Below are 7,519 nucleotides of genomic sequence, written 5' to 3'. Positions count from 1 at the left end.
AAACCCACAACCGCAGAGGACACGACTGCCACAACGTCTCCTCGACTTTTGGGGGAATAGACTGAGGATCCAAGCTAGTGCTGGCAGGCTACTGGCAATGAATGCTTTCAGAAGCGCGCCAAGAGAAACTCATGTCTGTTGCTCCGACCCAGTGTTAGAAAAAGAGAAGATAGAAGACGTGGTGAGAGATATGCTTAGTCGCCTCATCCTGGGTGATGATGGGGAAGCAGCAGGACTACCTCGCCCATCGACGGCATACCCTACCCCGGAGGGCTACCCTACTACAGATAGTCATCGGCGAGGGCCCGGCGCAGAGGGTTCCAGCCACCACTATCCTGCAGACACAGGCCACAATGGTGATTCGACTCCAGAAGCGCGGGGACAGATAGCATGTCTCCATTCGCAGTGGCATATTGAAGCACATTCTGACGCCAGACGCGGTCCGTCAAGTTCAAGTCCACGCCGTTATCGACTAGCAGCTTCAGGAACTTGCGCTGTCGGTATTTGGCGGCCCAGTGCAGCGCGGTCTCCCGGAACGGGTTCTCGCGTCGACTGCCATATTTTGGGCCTCATTCATCCTGATAGCCTTTTTAACAAGCCTAGTCAGTCAAAAGTACGCCGCAATGTGTAGGCCGATCACAAGTGGGTCTGGCTCGAATGGGAAGCCGCTCATAACCAGGAACGCGCTCCGTAGCTTCGCCGTGTCGCTAAGAAATTCCCAGGCTCGACTGTGCACATCGCCACGGACGGATCGGGAAACGTGGTCTGCGACGTGGCCTCCCCAATGGTTCGCCGCATCTTTAAGAAACGGATACTGCTCGAGGCGGCCATCTCGTTCTCCTGGGCTGGATAGAGTTGTACAGAAGTCATCAAAGGACATGTAGACTAGACACGTTTCTGCAAGGAGAGACTGGGAATCTTGTAAGATATCCGCTGTCCGGAGCAAAGCGCGAACAACAAACAACACCACGACTCCGGAGGAGTCACTGATAGACTGATTGCTTCACTAGACAGAATGGTAAAAGGCGGATCCCCGCAATGGAGCTGAAGCAGACTCGATCGACCAGGCTCTGGACAGCACCGTCCGTCGTGTCTTGACTAGTCAGCGCCGCCATCCTCCACCATTTTTTATCTTGCCGGCGGGCTCCGATCAGTGGACGCTCTGGAAGTGCCCAGAATGCTGCGCGTTTTCGAGATGAGGATTGTTGGGGCCGAAGCCATCACACGCCAAGATGCTGGGCGAACAGCACGCAGAAGAGCCGCAGTTATAGTTAGCGACGTTTAGGAGGGCCAGACCGCTGGCTTCCGAGGATTCGCAGACAATTAATACTGATATAGTCCAGGCAATGTGAGATCAACTGACATGCTTGTGTCTCCATGGAATCTCGATGGAGGTGTCGAGCATGCCGTTTTCTGATTCCTCCAAATCTCGTCACACGAAAGAATCACCTCTCAGGCACTGCAAAACGATACTTCGGTACTTTTCGCCCACTCTTGATGGCAGCTCCCTGCCGGCGATCTTGACCTTGTATCTCTGTATCGCAGATGGGTCTTTGACCGATACGAAGCCATGATTTTCGAAGCTGGGAACCGGCTTGCCTCAGGCCTAGATGCCAGGAGGATCGGCAGGTGAAAAGAAGGTAAAATTAAAGTAGATAGTGTTATTTGCTTGCTTGTCCCTTCGATGATAGAGTCCTGAGAACTATCAACTTTCTGGAGGCACTGACCTTCACTTATACATATATCTATCCATTGCAGTTTTAGTGAGATCCAATCTCCCCCAACCTACCTTAATTGGGTTGGTGAAGTTCGTCTGTTGCCTTCGCACTCGGTTTGGTATCTAAGGATAGCCTTTCCAGATTTTATTCGGCCTGGTGTGCTGCGGTTATCCACATTGATGAGACTCAATCCAGGGTATTGGGCGATGCTCAGACCGTGAAGCGGCTCAGGCTGGAAATAGTTACCTGATAGGGCCTGCCCTCAGGCGATAAGCTCTCTCTGTACAGAGGCCATGGTCAGACACATGACGCAAAGATCTAGGACTAGCTGAATAGTTTAGATGACGAGGGTTGTTCCGAAGGGATAAGTTGGGCGAGGGTAAGAACTGCGATGCTGACAAGAAACGCACGAATGGGGTGAGAAGGCTACTCTAGCAGCAAGCGGCGGAGTTAGCAACCCGAGTTCAGGGAATCAGGCCCATTGGAATGAACGAGTCTATGTATATGGCTAGCGGGAGCGTAGACTCCCATCCTAGCACCAGCTAAGTAGAGATATGGACCGCAAAAACATTATTCCTAATTCTTATACTATTTTCCACTTTCATCATTCCCATATCCTAGAGTCTAGTCTTCTATGTTCCAGTCTTCCCATGCCTCGACAATTCTAACGGCGAATCTTGTTAGTCTAACTTATCAGTTCCCTTACTGGGTACTTATCAGTCCGGTCGGCACCGCTCCACTGGAGTAGGTTATTTGGCGCACTTCTTCGTGAAGGCAGTTGGAAAAGCATCCCTTCAATGGCCACACAGTTGGCATCTCGGTGGCCATACTCGGTACACCAGTCACCATGCAGACAGCTCGCTGCCAATAAAGTGTGGCTTGCGGGGTGAGTCGTGCTGGGCAGCATTCCAGCCTCCTCGCTGCCAATGGCTCAAATAGGTGAATGTCCCCTTTTCTCGACAAAGGCTCAAGTTTTTCTCATGTCCACCGTCATACTTTCGATATCGCGTAAATGCTATGGCTGGAACCGGTAGCTTCTCACTAAGCCGCTTAGCACCTAGTAGTAAGTGGTGGGCAGGGATCCCGCCAGGGCGTCCTTCGAGCAGCCTGTCGGTACCTATGTAATAGCTCGACCACGGCCTCGCGTCTGCTCCCGCCGGCCCGCGATAACGGCGTGTCGCCGTCCTTATTCTTCGAATCCACATCGACGTTTCCCGTCTCGAGTAACAGCTCGACCACAGCCTCGTATCCACACCAGGCAGCCCGCGATAGCGGCGTGTCGCCGTCCTTATTCTTCAAATCTACATCAACCTTCCCTGTTTCAAGTAACAGCTTGACTACGGCCTCGTGTCCGTTCTGGGAGGCCCACCATAACGGCGTTTCGCCGTCCTCATTTGTCAAATCCACATCGACTGCCCCCGTCTCGAGTAACAGCTTGACCACAGCATCGTGTCCATGCCAGGCAGCCCACCATAACGGTGTGTTGCCGTCCTTATCTTTCGAATCCACATCAACATTCCCTGTTTCAAGTAATAGCTTAACCACAGCCTTGTGTCCATTCTGGGCGGCCCACGATAACGGTGTCCCACCATTCGTATCCTTCGAATCTACAGCTACCATCCCCGTCTCAAGTAATATCTTAACCACAGCCTTATGTCCATTCTGGGCAGCCCACGATAACGGCGTCCAACCATAGATGTTATCCTTCACATCTGCATCAACCTTTCCTGTCTCGTGTAACAGCTTGACCACAGCCTCGTGTCCATTCTGGGCGGCCCACCATAACGGCGTCCGGCCGTAGATGTTATCCTTCCAATCCACATCGACCTTTCCCATCTCAAGGAATAGCCTGACAACGGCCTCATGTCCATTCTGGGCGGCCCACCATAATGGTGTCCCACCATATATATCCTTCGAATCCACAGCCACTATTCTCATCTGGAGTAATAGCTTAAGCACAGCCACATGCCCATTCCGGGCAGCCCACGATAGTGGCGTACAGCTGTGATTATCCTTCGAATTCACATCAACCTTTCCTGTCTCAAGTAATACCTTGGCGACGGCCTCATGTCCATTCTCAGCAGCCCACGATAATGGTGTCGCACCCTCCTTATCCTTCAAATCTACATCAACCTTCCCCGTCTCAAGTAACAGCTTGACGATGGCCTCATGTCCATTCTGGGCAGCCCACGATAACGGCGTCCAGCCACAGATGTTATCCTTTGAGTCCACGTCGACCTTTCCCGTCCCAAGTAACAGCTTTACAACGGCCTCGTGTCCGTTCCGGGCGGCCCACGATAGCGGCGTGCAGCTGCTATTATCCTTCGAATCCACGTCGACCTTCCCCGTCTCGAGTAAGAGCTCAGCCATAGCCGCCTGCCCGTTCCCGGCTGTCCACGATAATGGTGTGCGCTTTTCATTATCGAGTTTGTCTGGGAATGAGCCATTCTCTAATAGCGTTTTAGCGATTGCCTGGTTGCCGCCTTCTCCGCTGTATGAAAGCGCTGTTCGCCCCTCCCTGTCCTGACCGTCTACATATGCATTGAGATCAAGAAGGGCCCTAACGACTTCGTGCCAGCCATTCCGAGCAGCTAGAGCAAGTGCCGGCTGCTGGTCAGAGTTGAGGGCTTCGGTAGTAACAGAGCAAAGATAGTACAAGGCCGTGGCTTTGTCCCTCTTCTCTATAGCATCAACAAGGCTCTCATGTTCCTCGACTTGCGTGCTGTTGTCAGGGTACCATTCAACTTGAAACTCTTTTTCCTGACCACGATCTATCGAAACCCGGAGTGTAACCTGGTAATAGAGATCAAGAACCTCCCGTATTCTTTGAACGATTTCTTCTGCGGGCCTTAGCTTTAACTCTCCTCGTCCGTATCTGGCAAGCATCCATTTTATGCCATTATAGCCGAAATTGCTTCTCTCGTTCCTGTCGTAAACAAAGGACCAGCGGTAGAGCTCACACAGTGCCACCAGGGCGCCAGAGAGGTCATCTCTAGGGTGCGCGCCGTGATGGTCCGGGGCCAGGTGTAGCTCCTCACCGAGTTGCTGTTCGTAACGGACACAAGCCGCCTTTAGCAGACTTTCGGCTCGTTCCCACTCATCATTCACGCGATAGTGTCTGGCCGCATCAGCAAGAGCCTTTTCATCAGGATATCTCAGCTTCTTTTGGAGGGCCGGGACGGTACATAGGAATGCATCAGTACTTGATCCCAAGCCGCTCGTGACAAATGTTGTGACGATGTCATTTATTTGACCATTCATCCACCGGAGCTGACCTGAAACTTCTTCGGGTGTTACATTGATCTCGACCTCTGAAGAATCGGCCATCGAAGCCATTGCTGCTGCGAAAAGCTCCATACTGCACTCAGAAAGGAGTGAACTCAGTGTGTGTGTGAATAGAATCTTAATTCTCGGCTCCGATTTCAAGGGGCCGGTTGGAGAAATGGAAGGCAATGCTGCATTCCAACCAAAAATCCAGCGGAATTGTTGTGAATCTTCCCGGGCATATCCCGAAACCGGTCTCCAGCCCTCCGGTCCTTCCTCCCAGAGAGTGAAGCTGTCACAATCATGCTCGCAGTTCGGATTTAAATTGGCCTCGGAGAGATTGACTTTGTTTTTGCCAAGCCATAGGCCCATCTCTCCTTCAGAAATTCCTTGCCGGCTACCCTTGTCGGGAGCACAAGCCGAGATGATTCGTACCTTTCGGATCTGTTCAGCTCCTAGAATCTTGGTCTGATCAAAGTCCCTGCTTAGTCCCCTCGTTGATGCCGGCATTGCGGCATTACCGTTAGCGTCCGGGATCTGGCGTTTCATTAATAGCCAGAGCCAGGGACCTAAAACTCCCTCCAGCTCTGCAGAATCGAGGTCGAACCTACTTTGGGACCCGCCCTCAGGCCGTCTCAGAGTCAACGTGAGAGGGCTTTCAGAAGACCTCTTTTGCCTGCGCGATATGGTAACCGGGAATTGCATAGGTTCCTTCCGTTGGCCAAGGAGGATCTCGGCAGCCTGGCCGATTGCGTCTGCTAGCTTTCGGGCTTGAACACGGACTTTGACTTGATCATCGGCCCATTTCTGACAACTTGGGGGTTGAAGGGGGCCATGGCCGGTTAAGCGGGCTAGACGAGCCCTATGCCGGACTACAGTTTCCTCGAACCGGAACTCTAAAGTGCTCTGAGGCTGTTTGCTGTCTGCGCATTGTAGGCAGTCTGGTGGGGGCGAAGAGTTATTCCCGGCGCTGATGTTTTCAGCTCTGTCGCCGTCGTCCGTGCTTGCGATCTTGAAGGCCAGCCAGTCGAGTTCGTGCCCAGGAACATCATTAAGGATATTATGAAGCTCGTTATCATCACTCTTAAGGCGACGCATCCGCAGGCAGCCGCGGAAGAAACTCATGAGAATAGAGATTCCGAGCTGAGCGATGGAGACATAAGCAGTCATCCCTCTCAGACCGATGAATTGCATTATATAACCTCCAAGTGTGAAGATTATCGCTCCCCACGTATGCAATTGAGAAGGGCTATTTCTCTTTCTCGAAATCGTATACTTGGACAGTCGGCTTTTAGGATCCTCAAGTTTTTCGCTGTAAGCAAACGAGTCGAAAGTTTGGTCACCGACGCGGAGGTTCCCTGGCTGAAGCCAGAAGAGCCGCGATAGCGGCTGCAGGCCATCTTTCCGACGGTAGAAGCATTCGTCCGTGATCTGGCCGATCAAGGCGGCGCACCAAAACATCCCAGCGCATAGACAAGTCGTACCCAACACAAACAAAATCGCGGAGGGGTTATCCGAGATAACGAGTTTAACTTCCATCAGCGATTCTGGCTTTCCGTCTTTCGTCCATTGCTGATGCAGTGACAATACACAGGCCATCACGATTACTCCTGTCTGGAGGATAAAGCCTAAGCCTGCCAGGAAATAAAAGTATCTCATTTGGAGCTTTGCGATGCCGACATTGATTGAGAGATTGGGATTCACGACGGTATCGGGTAATTCTCTTCCGTTCTTTTTCTCTGGATTTTCTAGATCTGGGTGACGAAGACGACCGAAAACACCATGCCGTTTGTCCTCCACCCATTCCGAATTGTCGTCAAGACTTCGAAGGTAGTCTTGGAAGAGGAAAATCCCTATATCGTTCGTGGCGGATGGTTCGCCTGGGATGTGTATGATCTCCAGGATTCTGGATTTTCCAAGGGCTCTCGTGATGCTGCCATTGTTGAAGAGCTCGCAGACGTCACGGCTTGTTGATGTGCATAGCTCTGCTTCAACAGTTCCGTTCCCTTCCTGAGCCCTGCCTATGAACGCACGCAAGGCCGAACTACCGCAAACTCGTATGGTAGAAACGATCGCAGTGATAATGCCGGTAGGAGCCATTGCGAAGATGAAGTAGTCCACGAAGGACGTGCTCTCGCTCAAGTATTGCTTTGTCATATTTTCGCCGAAGAGCGCGAGGAGAGGTCCGAGGTCAGTCGCCAGATTATTTGAGAAGTCGTCTAGGTCGCCGGCCGCGGCCGCGAAGGGTGCGAATGCTGCAACGAAGAACCAAGGTTTGGCCATACTATCTACGCAGGATTGAAAGTACGACAGGAAACAATTTGAGCTTGCTTTAAAGAATTGGGGATATTCAGATATTTGAGCCTTTCCCAGCGAGGGCAGAGGGCTGCCCAGGAGAGCTGAGATACTGCAAGCCGCCATTTTATTGACAGGGTTGTCTGCACGCTGACGGGTCTACGGGAGAGTATTGGTCATTGGGAAGCCAACGAGGTGATCGTCCCTAGCTGCCTTGACAAATTACGCAAGGTAATCTGCTC

At 52.0% G+C, this 7,519-nt stretch overlaps 1 pseudogene; it reads right to left on the bottom strand.

Moving 5' to 3' along the window:
- Window positions 1-2,768: 2,768 nt before the first annotated feature.
- Window positions 2,769-7,265, bottom strand: SAPIO_CDS2899 (annotated as a pseudogene; the record flags this gene model as incomplete).
- Window positions 7,266-7,519: the final 254 nt, after the last annotated feature.

This window comes from Scedosporium apiospermum (genome assembly GCF_000732125.1).
Source record: "Scedosporium apiospermum strain IHEM 14462 chromosome Unknown SEQ_SAPIO_0087, whole genome shotgun sequence".
In the NCBI taxonomy this organism is placed as follows: domain Eukaryota; kingdom Fungi; phylum Ascomycota; class Sordariomycetes; order Microascales; family Microascaceae; genus Scedosporium; species Scedosporium apiospermum.
This window is presented reverse-complemented; position numbering and strand designations above follow the sequence as displayed.